The sequence below is a fragment of the Rhinatrema bivittatum genome, chromosome 6 (genome assembly GCF_901001135.1).
Source record: "Rhinatrema bivittatum chromosome 6, aRhiBiv1.1, whole genome shotgun sequence".
NCBI lineage: Eukaryota > Metazoa > Chordata > Amphibia > Gymnophiona > Rhinatrematidae > Rhinatrema > Rhinatrema bivittatum.
Window position 1 is genome coordinate 111,929,931 of NC_042620.1, and position 19,413 is coordinate 111,949,343.

The following is a 19,413-nucleotide window of genomic DNA, read 5'->3' on the forward strand; positions in this document are numbered from 1 at the left end:
CACTTTCACATTCAACATGAGACGTACGAACAGAACAGTGGTCTCTTGTGAAGAGACCACTCATCTTGGAGTGAGGAAACTCACTCCAAGATGAGATTTGGGCAATGTTCTCTCCACCTAGCTTGTTGCCCAGGTAGAGTGTCCAAGCTAGGTGGAGAGAACATTGCCCAAATCTCATCTTGGAGTGAGTTTCCTCACTCCGAAGGCCATCAAATCTTCACAAGAGACCACTGTTCTGTTCGTACGTCTCATGTTGAATGTGAAAATGGCCCCCAACCCCCTACACTCATACCTAATCTCCACCTCGAGTTACTAGGTGGGCCTCCCATAGGGATACAAATACCTGTCTAGGGAAGAGGCACTATAGCAAGTCTCTCTCTCTCTCTCTCTCTCTCTCTCTCTCTCTCTCTCTCTCTCTCTCTCTCTCTCTCTCTCTCTCTCTCTCTCACATTGTGAACTGCAATGTAGCCCAAATTGGGTTAATAGTGCAACTTGTGTTGCATAGCTGTTATTGCAATACACATGCTTATTAGCATAAGGTAACACCCCTTTTTGGTATCGCATGCGATACCGGAAAATGAGGCCCTTAGTATGTTAACATCTTACAAATGTAGTTTCTGTGCTAATTAATTCAGTTTTCCCAACCTTATTCATTATGCCATAGTTGCTGACTTTTTTGATATACAAATAAACAATTTAGGTTTAATAATAAACTAATATATAATATGCAGCATTATAAATTAAAATGAGCAATCATATGTCAATTGCATTTAAGTCATCCTTTTGTTACTGTTAATGGACTATCAGTATTTTAGGGTAGCAGAGAGTGGAGCAGCTCCAGAACCTCAGTCTCAGCTCTAAATTCCAGAGTCCTTCTTCATTCTGATTCCAGCTCTGGAATATAGCTTAAAAAATTGAAAAGCTCTGCTCTGGCTCCAAGCTGCACATTTTACTTTCAGAAATTAGCGCCTACCCAAAGGTAGGCGCTAATTTCTGCTGGCACTGGGAAAGTGCACAGACGCAGTAAAAACTCCTTTTCTGTGCACCCTCCGACTTAATATCATGGCGATATTAAGTCGGAGGTCTCGAAAGTTAAAGTTAAAAAAAACCTAGCATTTTGAAATCTGCTTGCGGGTTGAAAACCGGACGCTCAATTTTGCCAGCGTCTGGTTTTCGAACCCGTGGCTGTCAGCGGGCTCAAACCGACCCCAGCAAAATTGAGCGTCGGCTGTCAAACCCGCTCAGCCGCCGCTCCTGTCCAAAAAGAGGCGCTAGGGACGCACTAGTGTCCCTATCGCCTCTTTTTACCGCCGGCCCTAATTTAAATATTTTAGTTTACTGAATCGCGCGCACAGGACACTGGCCTGTGCGCGCGCCAGGAGAGCGGGTGCTCTCCCGCGGACTTTACTGAATCGGCCCGCTAGTTTGTAGCAGTGGTTGAGCAGGAAATGATGGTGTTAAAATAAGCAGATGACATGATGCTGGCTGGATCTGGAAGCTGAGGGAGGGTAGAAGATTTGGGGCACGCTCACTTTATCATCTTTTAACTTTGCCTCAGCTTCTGAAATTGACTGAGCATCCTGTTGTGCAGAATGTTTTATTTGGAGAAAGATTAAAAACCATTTACAAATCATGCATGGCATTATCCTATGCATGAAGAATGACTGAACCCTTCTCCAGCAGAGTATAGTGATCTGATAAAAGCTTTGAATAGTAAGGAGATGAATGCCTTTCATGACCTGTTTGTAAGTCTTTTATCGCATGAGAAGGTTAAGAGAAAAAATCTCCTCCTTTTTTCCAGTACTTCACTTTTGGTTGGAATGCCCACTTGCCTTCCAATTATGTAAACAAACTTAGGAATGCAGAACTCGTAGAGAAGTGATTTTAATTCTAACATTCAGCTTGAATTGCTCTTACCTTTTTATATGAAACTATAGTAGCCAAGCTTAACTCATTTGTGCACTGAATTTGGGAATCTAGGTCTAATGTTTAAAAAAAAAACAAACAAAAAAAACAAACTTGCACCTAACGAATGAAAATCAATCTGGGAATCACTGTTAGGTCTTTTTTTTTTTTGGCTAAGATCTAATGAAAGGTATGAGTTAGGAGTTGAGGGAGGCCTGTTGGCTGAGATTAAGATAGATATTGTATAGGTTCTCACTTATTTTAAAATAGTTCTAGACTGCCTTCCCAGGCAAAAACTGAATGCCCAAAGCGATGTACAGGATATGGATTCCCAAAACAACAATACAAATAAACACAAGCAGTCACCTCATGTGAATCCCCTCTCTTGCCTCCGGTTGTCATGAGCATAGATAAAAGAAGAGAAGTCTTCTCCAAAACAACATCTGAACAAACTGCTATTGTGGGCCCATGTCACACCTGCCTGCCTATATAACATTAATTCTGTTTCCAGCCAGTAAGAAAAAATTGTTGTCAAAATGGCAGGGACATTGTATTTGTGGAAGGGATATCCGTTGATTGGGTTAAAGTTTTAGAAATGTAATCTCTAAACCTAATTAGCATATCTCAATATATCCCTCCAAATAATTCTGTTTTAATATTTGGCCGCATGTTCTGTTGTTGTCACTGCAGTATTTATATCAAATATGTTTTCTGTGGGGAGAACTGCAAAGAAATCCCCAGCTGAAAACTTAAAACTCGGGAGACTGTAGCAATGGAACAAGAGCCAGGTAATCTGCATCTTAGGTTTGGGCTGTATGTAAAGAAATGCTTGCATTTTGTTCTGTATAAGAGCAAGAGAAACCTGTGCTTCCTTCAAGCCTTAGTTTTTCATTACTTCATTTCTCCTGTACATTTACTATTTGGAATGTACATCATAACTCCTGTAACAACTGATCTGGCTGATGTATAATTGGGACCTCTGTCTTTTATATCACCTTTTGGTTCATGTTAAAATGATGGCTAACTCGTGTGTGTATATATACTGTACTTTTTCCCTGAATATTGCAACAAAACTGTAGAAGTGTTTAAATTTTCCTTATAAAATAGATATGATAAATTCTGCATAACATGATACTCCACTTACTACAAGGTATGTTGTTTGTTTTTTTCTTGCTTTATAATGTACTTAGACTAAAATGATATTAATAACATTGGACCTAAATTCTGATGCTTTGCTGAACATCTATTTCCAGAGGGAAGGGCCACACAACACTGAGAGGAAAATGAAATTCAGTTATGGGAATACTAGAATTTATTGCTAGGAAGACAAGTTTCTTAATATGTAAAAATAATGCAAATGAGTTTTAATTACCTGCTATATGAACCTTATGCTTGAAAATGGGACATTTTTTAAAAAAAAAACATCTGCATGTATAGACATGGGTCATTTCATCATTTTTTCAGCCTGCCTTCCAAAGATCTGTGTGTGTGTGTGTCCTATCCCATTCCTCTAATTATATTTAGTGTCCTCACACTACATTTTCAGCATATGTTGGATGGGGTTCAAAGAGATCCTGTTAGGTAATTTTCACCCACCCAGAATATAGGAAGTATCCGTGAACATCCATTAGTACCATGTGGCACTTCCAGTTTTGACTCGCTATCCGTACAGAGAGGAGAGAGTTTGAGAAGGGAGCACAGGAACTGCTGTCAGGTAACTCCAAGCCTGGAGTGATACTCCGAGCACTTCTCAGTTTTTTAAGCTCCCTTCCTCCTCTTAAACCTTAGTATTGACACGTAGGAGAGAAATCAATCGCCAAACATTGGGAGGAATGGGACTAGCTGTTCCTTTCACACAGACATCCTTTTATTGCCCTGCTTCTGTGCAGGAAGCCTCGCTCGGAAATCTGTCACCACTTTTTTAAAAAAAAATTTCCCTCCTTACCAGAACAGCGCACGCCTTTTTAAACAAATATTTAGAAAAGCTCTGTTCTTCCAAGATGTGGCTACATGAAATATTTTCATGTAAGTAGTATAGTACTACAGGATGACAGGTGCTGAACGGGCACCAGTGCTACAGGCATGCATTTTCTATGCTTGTATCTGGCCCCCCCCCCCGCCGGATAGTCCAGCTGTGGTAAGGTTGCTTGTTGCAAGAGAAACGAATGGGTGGAGACAGAAGAGAGCACTGTGGAGAAAACTCCAGCACCTACAGTTACCCCAAAAAACCTGCAAAGATGCAGAGTTGTACAATATAATTTTTAAATCCGTAATATGGGCAACTAAGACTCATGGCTCCTTACAAACACACCATCTCAAAATAATACAGACACAGCTGGTTGGAATGTGAAAAGGCCGCAGCTTTATTAACATACAAATGACCAGAGCCACCAAACCAAACACAATCAACCCCCAAGGATTCATCCACCTCGCCCTCCCCCTCCCCCCCCCCCCCCCCCCAGCAAGATGTTCCCTCCACAGGTCACCAAGCCTGTAACTACCAGCGGCAATTCCACCACTCACCGGTGACTGAACCCAATCACCTGCAATTGAAATATCCCGCCACTAGCCGATTCCTTGATATCAGCACCTCCCCCCCCCCCCCCCCCCCCCCCCCCCAAAGGAATAACATTGGCTCTGGTAACTCCACCAGCCCCAAGCTGCGATGACCACAACAATGCCAAAGGGAGGGAGGAGAGCAAGAAGCCGCGCTGGAAGCAAAGGGTTTGCACCAGAAGGCCCGCCCCCCCCCCCCCCCCCAATTCCCGTAGTGTACTGGGGGCCAACCAACCAGGACACAATGGTGTCCTGTGAAGATTCAAACCCCCAGAGCATCAATTCACAAAATTACCAACCCCCCCCCCCCTGCCTAGCTGTCGCCTACGCAGGAGGAGCAAGCCTGGTGCCCATATTATCATGAACATCCAGAGACCTGGCTCCTCCTGCCCTCCCATTAAGAGCATGAAGATCAAAGTGAGAGGGGTAAACATCTTGTACCCAAATCTCCCAATCCCTTATTAAGCACGTACCAGAACTTATTTTCTTGATGTTGCTATAGATCTCAGGCAGGCTTAAAATTTTGTGCTGGTTTATTTTATTGATTTAAAATATTTAAATGCCGCCTCATGATTTATAGCTCTTGAGTGGCTCACAAGATAAAACAATCACAGTAAAATTCATACCGATAGCTAATTTTGTGTTAATTGTTTTTTATCAATGCCTCAGCACACACCTCCCAAAGCACAGATGGTGTCCACAAAAGCCAGCTGAAATCAAAAGGTCTTCAGCATTTTCTGAAATAGCTTCAAACAGGAAGCCAGCAGTACAGCCTCCAGCAGTGAAATCCATAGTTTAGGGGCAGCTACCGAGAAGAGAGGCGCGGGCATGGTGCACAGAGGGTACCTCCAAAAGTCCCTTCTGAGAAGACATCAGGTCCCCTACGGATTCTGGATGTGCAACACAAGAGTTCATCTATGGCAGGGCCTCAGAACTCGTCATTTTGTGGACTAAAAGTGTCCCTATACTGCACTCTAGCAGTAACCGAAAGCCAGCGCGACTCTTTCAAAGTTGGCGAAATACGCGCTCTGTTAAGCCCAGTTATCAGCCAGGTGATGGAGTTTTGAAGTGATACTATCGACCAATGCAAGAGGCTCGGGGGAAAGGCATTAGGTAAGCCCCCACATCTGGTTATCAGCCTTAAACAGCAGCTCTTATTCACAGGTCACTACGTAAGGGCTTGTAAAGCTCACTTCACACACACACACACACACACACACACACACACACACACACACACACACACACACACACACACACCTTCAGCCTCGCAGGATTCAGTAGCAGTTACCAACCACAGTCCCAGCTCGCAGGTTCCCTGCCTGTGTGTACCAGGCTCTTAGTTCCAGGACTTGGCTTTCCCAGCACTTCAGAGCCGCACTGCCCCCCACAGTCTCAGTGGGTTACTTAGCTTTCTGGCTGTTCCAGACCCAGACTCTCCAGCCTCCTGAATTCACAGCTCTGTGCCTGTGTGCATCCTGGGCTTCCAGCAGCACTGGTGGTGGCCTGTATCCACAGCCATTTGCTGGCCCGGGTCCTTGGGCCAGCTGCCAGCTGGGATTTTGCCTCTTGTGAGCCACACCTGTCTCTTGGCTGTGACTAGGAGGGACTGCGGTCCCACCTTTGTTCCCAGAATCCCGCGCTCGCAGGGATTGGCTCTGGACAGTGCTTTCTTTCTTTGACATTCCCCGAGGCGCTCTCTTTCTTGCACATCACTTCTGCAGTGTCTGCAAGCCGTGCTACAGCCAGGCTTAAGGATCAGGCAAAAAAAAAAAGTTACAGAGAGCCTGCAAGCTGGTTTGCTTGCCAAGGTTTGAAGTGGAGCATCTTTTTTCCCAAGCCCTTAAAATCTTGCAACATCAAAAGGGGGGAGGGGAAATTCCACAGGAAACCTCCTACAACAAGAACTGCAAGACATCTTCCCAATACTTAAGTTTAGCTCTCAAAATCAATTCAAAATAACCTTTGAATTGATTTTATCTTTTTTAAAGAAATATGCTCGTTCTCCGCTACCCCCACCACTGTTTGCATCCTCCTGTGTTTATTTTTTTGCAAAAGTTCCTGAGCCAGTTAAATAGCTGAATAATCTGGAAATTCTTGACCTGCTTTTTTAAATTTCATATGTTGTGAAAGCTGTTCAGTTTGGCTCAGAAGAGATTTATTAGCCCATGAAGATTTGTTCTTGCATGTGTCATTTTTTTGCACACCTCTGCATTTTGACAAGTTGAGGCCCAGTACGGCACTGTTGCTGCCTGACCCTGCTCAGTCTAGACGGGCTGATCCAGGCCCAGTTTTCTCAGCGTCTTTGTTGCATTCTAGATCTTTACACTGTATTCTATATAGCAACTTAGAGGATGGTAGGGAAAAAAAACCAACAATTGACCCTTCCAGCCTGCCCAGTTATTCTGGTTCACCCCAGTAATGATAAATACTGGCTACGGAGTGCGACAACCTATATGATATCGCTTTTTATCCAAGATAGTTATTGTCAGTTTCTTCGTACTCTGCCATCCTGGGTAGCTGAGCATGCGAGATTTCATTTTCATTTCCCACCCAGAGCCTCTCCCTTCCCATTTCCACAGGATTCTACAACAGTCACCTATACCAGCATGGCTGTTACCTGAACATCCAGCCTTCTTGGATGGCTACCTGCTACCACCAGTTCACTGCACCCAGCTGGTCGATACAAAGAGCATGTAGCCTGCCAGATAGACCAGGCTAAATGAGTAGGGATGTGAATTGTTTTTGAACGATTCACATTATCGTCAGATAATTTTAAAATCGTCCAAAATCGTTAGAGTGCACGATACAATACAAATGCCCACGATTTATCGTCAGGGGCATTTGTATTGTATCATTAAATAGGGTGCGAGAAAACCGGCACAGCAAAAAAACCCTAAAACCCACCCCGAACCTTTAAAACAAATCCCCCACCCTCCCGAACCCCCCCCCCATATGTCATACGGGCGGACATAGTGAGGGCAAAGGTAGCGCCGGCGCCATTTTGAAGATTGGCAATACGGCCCGCGTGCAGGAGGTCGCTCCCGGACCCCCACAGGACTTTTGGCAAGTCTTGTGGGGGTCAGGAGGCCCTCCCCAAGCTGGCCAAAAGTCCCTGGGGGTCCGGAGGTGATCTCCTGCACGCGTGACGTCGGGAGCCAGGAACCAAAATGGCGCCGGCGCTACCTTTGCCCTGTCACATAAGGGCAAAGGGCCACCGACGCCATTTCTCAACGCAGCTGTGGCCAGAGAGAGAGGGAGATCGCGTCGGGACCCCCCCACTGGACCCCAGGTAATTTAAAACATTTTGGGGGGGTTCGGGAGGGTGGGGGATTTGTTTTAAAGGTTCGGGGTGGGTTTTAGGGTTTTTTTGGTGTGCCTGTTTTCCCGCCCTCCCCCGATTTTACAATTTTTAACGATTTAAAAAAAAAAAAAAAAAACCCACGACGATAAGATTTCCCTCCCCCCCCCAGCCAAAATCGATCGTTAAGATGATCGATCACACGATTAATACCTCTATAAATGAGTACCTGCATTTCTGCTAAGATTTTCAGTTGTAATTGCATCCTGCCAGATAGACCAAGATACTAATTAATACTTCATTATCACCAACAGGCCGATACAGTAAAAAACGCGGGAGAGCGGGTGAGCGCCTGCTCTCCCGGGGTGCGCGTGCGATACAGTAAAATAATGTATTTAAATTAGGCCTGGCGGTAAAAAGAGGCGCTAGGGACACAAATTGTCCCTAGCGCCTCTTTTTGGACAGGAGTGGCGGCTGTCAGCGGGTTTGACAGCCGATGCTCAATTTTGCCGGCGTCTGTTCTCAAGCCTGCTGACAGCCACGGGCTTGGAAACCGGACCCCGGCAAAATTGAGCGTCCGGTTTTCGGCCCGACAGCCGCCGGCCCATTTTAAATTTCCTCTTCTTTTTTTTTTTTTTACCCTTCGGGACCTCCGACTTAATATCACTATGATATTATATCACTATGATATTAAGTCGGAGGGTGCACAGAAAAGCAGTTTTTACTGCTTTTCTGTGCACTTTCCCGGTGCCGGCAGAAACTAGCACCTACGTTTGGGTAGGCGCTAATTTCTTAGAGTAAAATGTGCGGCTTGGCTGCACATTTTACTTACTGTATCCCGCGTGCATACCTAATAGGGCCATCAACATGCATTTGCATGTTGAGGGCGCTATTAGGTGCCGCGGGTTGAACGCGCGTTTTCCTCTCCTTACTGAATAAGGGGTAAGGGAATACGCGCGTCCAAGAGCAGGCTAACAGTGCACTCCGGAGCGCGCTGTACTGTATCGGTCTGTTACTTTGTTGCCAGTAACAACCTCTGTGTTTGTCCCATAATTCCTTGAAGTCCACTTTCATTTTAGCTTTCATCACCCAGTCCAGGAGAGTATTCCAAGCATCCACCTTGAAAGTATTTCTTGACCTTGAACCTGAGTCTATCTACCACAAAGGAGAGGCAAGCCAGGGGAGATTTAGTCTTCTCAATACTTGAAAGGTATTAGTAGTACACAAGCAGAAAACCTTTTCCAATGGAAAGCAAATTCTAGAACAGAGGTGGGAAAACTATATGGCCCATAGAATCTTTTAATCTGGTCCACAGTGGTGAGCAGGAGGTGCATGGCCAGAAGTGACAACAGTGTTGACTTATTGGACCTTTAAGGAGTAAGCTATCCTCCCTGCTGCTTTTCAGAACTCTGAGATTCCCCTTTCCCTGGGCCAGGTCGCCCTGTGGCTCTTGTGCCAAAAGGTTTGCCAGCCCCATTCTCGAGCAAGAGATCATGACATGAGGTACAGCAAAATGGCACCCTCCACTGAGGAGGATACACCAGAGTTAATTTACTCCAGTGCGTCCCCAGTGGACGCCATTTGCAGAAGAGGACCTACGCAGCCAGTGCTCCAGGCTCGGGGCCTGGGCCTGAGATTTGGCATAGGCCAAGGCCCAGGAGTTGCTACCTGGCCGATGCCCCAGTGTCCAGCTTAGGCTCCAGCATCGGGCCTGGACCAAGGCATTAGGACCAGCCCTCCAACCCTCAACCTTGCATAGAGCCTAGGCTGACGTCACGACAGCCTGCCTCAGTCTACACAAGGCCAAGGCTTCCCCCTATGCCTAGGCCTTGCCAACGGATCCCTAACAGACTGGGTAAGTAGGGGCCAGGGGAGATCCTGACCTTGGCATTTTTCTAGATGGGAGGGATGGGGAGTAGGGATGGGATGGGATGCTTTGGGAGGCCCTATTTCCTTTATTTTTGTTTCTGGGGGTTTTTTTAATGTTCATTTTTTTAAATGAAAGAATTGAATTAAACAAAACTTGTGGGGAAAAACCCTTCTTGAAATGAAACAATTTTTTTACTCCTGCACATCCCTGGATTTATCAAAATGCACTAAATATTGCCTGTGTTACAAAAAGGGATGTGTTTTGTGGTAATAGGCACTTTATTGCAATTAGCTCTTTGAGATAAGTGCCAGAATGTGGTATTTTCTACATACAACCATGGAGGGGGGGGGGGGGGGGGGAGTGAGAGAGAGAAAACCTAGCCATAATGCTCTCACAGTAGATAGGTATTTATATCCCTATGGGAGGCCCACCTAGTCACTCGAGGTGAGGTTTAGGTATTAGTGTAGGGGTTAGGGGCCAGTTGGACTTTCAAAGTGAGACGTACGAACAGAACAGTGCTCTCTTGTGAACATTTGACCCTCTGAGTGAGGAAACTCACCCAAAGCTGAGATTTGTGATATGTTCTCTCATCCTAGCTTGATGTTACCAGGTAGAGAGTCCGGAGCGCACTGTTAACCCGCCACTGGACGCGCGTTTTCCCTTACCCCTTATTCAGTAAGGGGCCGAAAACATGCGTCCAATCCGCCGAATCTAATAGCGAATCTAATAGCGCCCGCAACATGCAGATGCATGTTCATGGCCCTATTAGGTATTCCCACGCGATTCACAAAGCAAAATGTGCAGCCAAGCTGCACATTTTGCTTTCAGAAATTAGCACCTACCCAAAGGTAGGCACTAATTTCTTCGGGCACTGGGAAAGTGTACACCCTCCGACTTAATATCATGGCAATATTAAGTCGAGGTCCCGAAACTTTCCAAAAGTAAAAGAGAAAAAAAATTTGAAATCAGCCGGCGGCTGTCGGGTCGAAAACCGGACGCTCTATTTTGCCGGTGTCCGGTTTCCGAGCCCGTGGCTGTCAGCGGGCTCGAACCGACGCTGGCAAAATTGAGCGTCAGCTGTCAAACCTGCAGACAGCTGCCGCTCCTTTTTCCTGTTTTTACTGCCGGGCCTCATTTAAATACAGAATCGTGCGCACAGGAGAGCGGGCATTCGCCTGCTCTCCCCGCGGACTTTACTGAATCGGCCCGACTGAATGTCAGTGGCCCCTAACCCCTACGCTAATACCTAAACCTCACCTTGAGTTACTAGGTGGGCCTCCCATAGAGATATAAATACCTATCTAGGGTGATAACATTATGGCTAGTCTCACTCTCTGGGAGTGTCAAACTACGAAAACCAGCATCTGCAAAACACAAGCTATCACACACTTTAACACTCCTGAAAAAGTTGTAACTAAAATCAGCATTAGACATGCAATAGGGCTTCACAAAACAGTAAACCCCACCCCTAACTCTTCTTTTTCAGATTTGCATAGCACCATATGATATGGTGCTATCGCATGCATAAACAGTGCTTTTCGCATGTGATAAGCCCTTAACGCATGCAAAAACGCCTTAGCGCATTTTGATAAATGAGGGGGTTAGCTTCCTAAGACTCTCATCTCAAAGTTCTCTCATGGAGACCTCACATCTTTTTGGAGTTCTTCTCTGACCTGCCTCCCTTTTGGATATATTCTTCTGAAGGTATGGTCGCTAGAATTTGATTATAGTACTCCAGGAGAGGCCTCATCAACCTCTGAGACATGCACTTGCCTAAAACAGCTTTATTTCATGTTAAGCTTTCCAATTCCTCTCTTGAGACAGCAGGATCACTTCGGAATGGTACTTTTTACAAGTAAGGTTGATGCCAGTCCAATTTCCTAGGTCAGTGATGGCGAACTCCAATCCTCGAGTTCCACAGACAGGCCAAATTTTCAGGTTATCTACAATGAATATGCATGAGAAAGATTTGCATGCACTGCATCCATTGTATGCACATTATTATTATTATTGTACGGTTTTATATACCGTCGTTCGGTATTGCCATCACAACGGTTTACAATTCCAATACTTTGTTAACATGCATGTTCATTGTGGGTATCCTGAAAACCTGGCCTGTCTGTGGTACTCGAGGACTAGAGTTTGCCATCACTGTCCTAGTTTCTTACAGCAATAATTACCCAATAGTACCTTTTGCAGATTTAGAACTTAAGTGAAGGCTGTAAGGATTTTTGCTTCTGGATCTAGTTAAGCCATCTTCTCTCTGGGATCCTTGTCGGCCTCTGTCTCCATCTCTCCTCCTTTCTGACTGCAGGCAGAGCATAAAACTCACACTGGTTGCTCTGCAGACTTGGCTATGTCTCCCCAAGCAACACCTCCCATTTGTCTGGCTGCTGGCTGGCTTCTGTTGCATTCTCTGCTCAGGATCTCAGGACTACATTTCCCAGAAGATTTGTGCCTCTTATTCCATCTGAATTTATAAACCCTTAGCCAACTCTTATTCAGATTTCTTTCCCCTTTTGAAACAGTGTTCCTTATAAACCTGCCATTAGAGATCCCTCTACTGAAGTTCCTAGTTATCCTGTCTCTTCATATATCTTTTACATGTATGAAGCTCTTGCTTCATCACACATGCACAACAGCATAATTGCTTCCTTTTTCTTACTGGTTGTGCCTCTCTTTGCATCTTAGCATCTCTCCAGCATTGGCCATTGTTTTGCTACTTTGAAAGATAAGATATGATCACCCCAAAATCTTATTCCTGTTCTGTGTTCATAAGTAATTCATATCCCAGCATGTACCACACTGATTTTTGCATCAAAAATGCATAGTTCTGCATTTTTAGTATTGAAAGCTAAATACCAAGTGGCCAACCATTCCTTGAGCTTTTCATAGATCACTTGTCATGACATCTACTCTCTCCGTCATATGCCCTCTGATACAGACCTTGGTATCATTCACAAACAAACTTCTTAATCCATCCACAATGTTGCTCTCAAAGAAAGTGAATAAAATCAGTCACAGAAACAATTCCTGAGACACTACAGCAGTCTAAGGAGGTAATATTCAAAACATTGTGCATGTAAAAATTTGCACATGCCTGCATAAGTAGCCTGTACTTGCATAACCAGTATTTTCTAAACATTGAAAATCTGTGCATAATGTAAGTTTCGTGCACACATATGTGTGCATAAGAAAAAGGGTGGTCTAGGAGCATTCTTGGATGGGGCCAACATTTACATGCATAAGTTGCTATTTTAAAAGACTTAATCGTGTAGATTTGGCATCTTACTCCTGTAAGTTTACACCTGCTAATTATCTTGCATACGTGGTATCAAACATGTTTGTGTACTATTAGCTGGATGGGAGGTCTGGGTGAACTGGGGGGGGGGGGGGGGGAGACTCAGGCTGGAAAGGCCGGGCAAACTGGTGGAGTAATTGGTAATTTCAAATTATGTATGTGTGTTTAAAATATACATGTCAGTATATAAATTGGGCTTTATGCGAGTCCAACTTTATTTTCCTGTGTAAAATATACACATGTATATTTTTAAAATAGGTAGAAGTACATGTGTTCAATACATTGAAATACTTTCAATGCTTATGCACAAATACATGCAATGCATGTATGTTTGGGGGGTAGAGATATGCATGTGTTATAATGCGCACGGGTTGTAAAATCATACACAACGCGATCCACAGAACAGATAACACCATCCTTGATAACATGCTCCAAACTCACAAACCACAACGCACGACTAGAACGTCAAGCAAACTGCTCCTAACCATACCCTCTATTCCATTGGCCAAAAACTCCAACACTAGGAACAGAGCCCTCTCCATTGCGGGTCCAAAAGCATGGAATTCCCTACCTGTCCAAGTTCACTCAGAGACATAAAATCCTTCAAAAAAGAACTCAAAACATGGATTTTCAGTCAGTCTTTCACAGATGACATTGGTTAAGCATACCTCTCACACCCAAAATGACTCTCTGACATTACCCTGTCTTGTCATAGAATTAATGCATCAGCACTTTATTATAACCGGTTCAGGCAATATTTTACATAGTTAGATATATATTTACTATTATTATTATTTTCAACCTGATAAGCAATATTTAGACATAGTTAGACTTGTTCAACCTAAAATAATTACTTAATAGTCCCCGTAACATCTTGTTTACATGTTACCCATTTATATTGTTCATTGTTTGTTTTTAATTGGATTCTCTTTCATATTGCTAGTTAAATGTATCAAACTCATTGTATGTATCAAGTTGTTATTCTGTAAACCGGAGTGAAGGCATTTTTTGCTATACTTCGGTATAAAAAAGACTTTAAATAAATAAATAAATAAAATACTATTGTAGACCTACTTGCAACCATATAGGTGCATAAATGCCATCACGTGCAGTTATTTGAAAGTTATCCTCCCTGCTTTTACAGATTTGCCCATGGAGAAAGCCAAATGTCCCTGTTTTTAACTGAGCCTGAAGCACAGGGAGATAAAGTGACTTAAACCAATGATCACATACTCAGCTGGAGAGGATTTCTTGTGGATCATAATCTTATACCTTTTAGCCACTAGGATCATTCCTCCACCCAGTGTGACATGCAGCCTGGGTTACCACTTAATCTGCTGCTTGAATGCTTGCTGTGTTTTTTTTGTGTGTAGGAAATCTGGTTTGTAGGATAAGAAAAAACATTTCCTCAGTGTAATTCAGTGCAAGCGAGAATGAAGAAGACAATTTTTGGGCCTTAAGAGTATTTGAGCGGCCCAGCCAGGCCTGGATTTGTCAATAGGTACACTAGGCTTGTTCTTAAAGTGGCAAAATTCTGAGGGCAGTGTTAAATCTCACTCCTTTACAACTGCCTGGTGTTTCCTCATCCATCCCCCTCCTCTCCCAGGCAGTGTGCAGAGCACAAGAGGGGAGCAGGGGAGCCTGGAGCAGACATAGCAGTGCAAAAAAGAGCTACTCTGCTGTCTAATTCAGCCCCTTTCCTCCTTTTTGTTCAGGGACAGGAGGAGGAGGAGGGGGTGAGCCTGGAGCTGACAAAGGGGAATCATTTTGGGAGACAGTAGAAGGGATGAGTGAGGAATCATTGGGCACAGTGAGGAGAGGCTGGAGGATGACAGGAATCGACTTCTGGTAGGGGGGAGGGCATGCCTACGTGTAGGAGAGGAGGGAGGGGAGCAATATTTTGTGTGTGCATGGATGTGAGAGAGTCGAGGGATTGTTGCCAGGTGTGGGGAAGGTTAGAGAGCAGATGTAAGGGGTTGCAGGATTGGAGCATAGTAGGGACATCTGCCACCACTATCCTTACCGTAATTCAGATCCTCTTCCTTGATCTCAGATTTTATTCCTCAGATCCTGAAACATCACTTCTTTTCTGTCTCTCCCTTCTCCCCAGATCCTGAAACCCATTTACCTCCTTCCTTTTCCCCCCATCCCAGATTTCTGTTCTCCATCCCTGGTCCTCTTCCTCCCCCCCCCCCCCCCCCCCCCCCCATCTCTGAGATTACCACCCTGTACCGATTATTTGAGATCCCTTTTCTTCACCCAATAAAGTAATTATACAGACACAAGCAATTTATCAATTATGTTTAACACTTTACTTTATTTTCAATTTTTAAGATGTCATCTTATTAGTTATGCACAACGTTTAATTCTTAATTAGAATTTTAATGTGTATTTAACTTTAAGTTAGATTTAGGATTTTATGACTGTTTTCCTTGTTTTTATGAATTACTGTATTTTATGTTGAATTTATTGTAAAGAAACATTGTAAACCAGTGTGAAGGTTTATGCCAACGTCGGTCTAGAAAAACCAGGAAATAAATAAATAAAATAAAAGATGGAAAGATTTTTTTTTTTTCATGAATGTGCTTCAAATATTTTAACGTTTGCGGGAGAATCTACTCCTGAAGTGCTGCATGAAACTGAGACTGTGCCTTAAAGCACTTGCTCTTTTACCTGACCTAATGCGGAGGGACACAGAGAAGAGGGCACAATAGCACCAACAGTGCTGGGGTGAGAAAACCCTAAATCCATCACTGAGCACAGCATATCCACAGAGTCCAGTTTTCATCTGGATTCACTTTAAATTGGGCTGCGGAATTTAAATGTATTACAAATGGATTTTAGGTGGAATTTTCCTTGTGCTTTGAGATACAGTATGTTTCTCAGCAGACACGCCCAAGTACATTAGTCAAGTTGAGACTAAAACACTGTATTATATCACTGCAGGTTAAACATTTTTGCAGTGTGACTGGCACAAGGAAATTAAGCATTGAGTTTTGGCTCGCTTTGTTTTCCCATAGACATGACTAAGTGAAGGAGCTTAGTAAGTCATTGAATTACAGGGAAATTGTAAACAAATAATAATTTCCTAGCGTGTAGCAGATGGACTCAGGACCAATGGGTATAGTGTGCTCCTGATAGCAGTTGGAGACTGATCAGATTTCAATCTAACGTCAGCCCTAGTACATATACCCCTGCAGGACGTCCTGCTCTTCAGTATTTTCCGTCTCCATAGCAGTTCGGGACTCTATACATGCTTGCACAGCATTAGAGTATTCTAACCAAGAAAATCCAAAACAAGAAGAAATCCTACCTCTACAGACAAGCCCTGCTCTCCTGCGGTAATACCTACAGGTCACTCCCCAGTTGAGAATTCCTGAGGTGATTTCAGAGATCCCTCAGAGGTAAGCCTCAGTCCAGCAGCCGGTTCCCGGCGTGGACTTAGCCCCCGACATCGGGTGAGGCTGAGAGGCAGCGGGTGCAACTTAGAGCGCAGTGGTGAAGGTACCTTTCCCTCTCCCCTGCAGCTGGAGACCGCCCGGAACGAGACCGGGAAATGCCGAGACGAGGTAAGGTATAAAACTTCCTAAAAGTCTCTGGTCTCCGAAGCTCGAAGAGCCGCACAGATCGCCAGCTGGCGTCAGTGCTACCAGGTTAATCAGCCCTAGCTGGGCTAGACCCTGGTCCGATACGAGGGTCCTCCCATGTGGAGACCCTCCGAGGGGGGTCGCCATATTGCTCGCATGGTCGCCATCGCCATTTTCGTTTGATCGCCGCCCTGTCCACCGATTCGATCCGTGCGCACATAGTTGAGCCGTGCACACACCGGCGCACGCATAAGTGCCATGCACACAGTGATGCACATGAGAGTGCCGGGCGCACAGCCATATGCTCAACTGTGCCGGGTGCATAATTAAACCCGTGTGCACAGCGGCACACACATCTTATTGAGCGTGCATTCGACCTACACGCACAACTTCGGCGCACCCGGAGCGTATAACTAAGCCTCCTGGCATAGACTTGAACGCACGTACCGGAGGTTTTTGCAATCCTACGCGCACAAACCATGGCACCACCAGACAAGAAGCTCAAGGCTCAGGTCCTCTGCCCAGCGTGCCACATTAGAGCTGCGCAGCACAAAGAGGCCACGGCCCTGTGTCTACATTGCGAGAAGACTCTGGGTGAACCTGATCAAGGTTCACCCAGAGTCCTCCCCAGCCGGTACTGGGATCCGGATCCACTGACAGTACAGGGGACCTCGCTACCCCCAGCAGGAGCCTCCCTCAAACGGGGCTCCCCCAGGGATGCAGCGCCTCTCAATTTAGACCCAGCATCTTTCTCCTGGGTAGAATTCTTCAAAGGCCTACATACCTTTGTCCACATGCAACCGGCGCCTCTGACACAATCACAGCCTGCCTCAGAGGACCCTAACATCTAAGGACCCTCTAAACCTAGAGAAGTGCCTCTCCCGCCCAAAAGCCCCAACACTGGGGACACGGACACCTCGGACGAAGATCAAGATTCCCTGGAGGAAGGAGAAATCCTTCCAGAAATGGAACCTTACCGAACCATGAGGCGGTTCTTCACCAAAGACGAGCTTTCAGACCTCGTGGCGCACAGCTTGAAAGAGCTCGCTATCCCAGGCACAAGTGCCACAGGGATAAGATGAACCCCCTCCTAGAGGGACTCCGTCAAGCCTCCTGCCATTTCCCTTTGCTGCAAGCCGTCCAAAAGCTGATTGACCTGGAATGGGTGTCTCCAGAGGCCACTTTCAAAGGGGGACGGACCCTGGCAGCCATGTACCCTCTGGACCCCGCTGCCAAAGATCTCCTGGCATTCCCCAAAGTGGATGCCATGGTCTCAAAGCACACTACCATCTCAGTCGAGGGAGGAGCGACACTGAGGATGCCCAGGACAGACGTCTGGAATTCATCCGCAAACAGTCATTCGTTTCAGCTATGTCACTACAGATCGCGGCCTGCTGTGCCGTGGTGACACGCACCTGCTTATCTAAGACCAGGAATGCCACCACGCCCGTTGAAGCCTAGAACCAGCAGTATCATTCCTCACAGATGCGACCTCAGACTTGGTGCGCACTGCAGCCAGAGGCGTTTCGTCCGTTGTGGCAGCCAGAAGACAACTCTGGCTCTGAAGCTGGTCAGCCGAAGCGACATCCAAGACTGAACTCATGAGAATGCTTTTTAAGGGAACCCTCCTGTTCGGTAGCGAACTAGAGAAGTTAGCCGACAAATGGGGCAAATCCCCACTACCGAAGGACAGGAACAAGAGAAGACAGCGCCCCCCTCCCCGAACATCTAAGGGCAGGGGATCACAGCGCTTCAAACCATACAAAAGTACATATCAAGCATCTCATCTCGCAGGCAGGGGCCAGTCCTTTTGGAACAAGCACAACAAAAGGGGAGCTGGCTCTGCTCCAGGCCCCAGCTGCACCCCGCAATGAAAATCAGCAGACCCATCCACAGGAAGAAGCCATAGGGGGCAGGCTTGCCCTATTCTACCGAAGATGGCTCTAACTTCAGACAAGTGGGTCCTAACCATCATTAGAGAGGAATATTATCTGGACTTCCACAACATCCCTCCGGACAAATTTGTGAAATCTCCCTGCCAATACCCTTCCAAGAGGATGGCAGTGGAAACCACGCTGACCAAATTGCTCGCCTTGAAGGCCATAACGCCGGTGCCCACGCAACAACAAAATACTGGGCATTATTCCATCTATTTTATCGTTCCCAAGAAAGAGGGTACATTCCGTCCCATTCTGAACCTCAAGTCCGTCAACCACCACCTGAGGGTCCCTCGCTTCCGCATGGAAACCCTGCGCTTGGTCATAAGAGCGATACAGCCAGGAGAATTCCTTACATCCCTGGATCTGTCAGAAGCCTACCTGCACATCCCTGTCCATCACGAGCATCAGCATTTTCTACGCTTTGCGATCCTGGACCACCACTACCAGTTCTGGGCACTACCCTTCGGGTTAGCCACAGCACCCCGAACATTCACCAAAATCATTGTGGTAGTGGCGGCAACACTGAGGAAAGAAGGAATCCTCATACACCCATATCTGGATGATTGGCTGATCAGGGCAAAATCCCCAGAGGAAAGTCATCAGGTGACAACCAGAGTCAAAACTCTATTGGAGAACCTCAGGTGGGTTGTCAACACAAACAAGAGCTGTCTGCAGCCCTCCCAGTCTCTGGAATATCTGGGAGTCCAGCTCGACACCAGACAAGACAAGGTCATTCTGACGCCTACAAGGAGAACAAAACTGATAAACCAATTGCAAACCTGTTAAAGCAGTCTTTGCCCCAAGGTGTGGGACTACCTCCAAGTCCTCGGCCTCATGTCAACCACACTGGAAGTGGTCCCATGGGCAAGAGCTCACATTCGACCCCTACAGCGTTCCCTACTGTCACGATGGAATCCAATGTCTCAGAACTACTCCGTTCGCCTCCAGCTCCC

General features: G+C 45.7%; 1 protein-coding gene across 2 annotated transcripts in view; it reads left to right on the forward strand.

Moving 5' to 3' along the window:
* Positions 1–19,413, forward strand: part of ITGA6 (integrin subunit alpha 6) — a 135,535-nt gene that overhangs the window by 23,013 nt on the left and 93,109 nt on the right. The gene's annotated exons all lie outside the window — the stretch shown is intronic.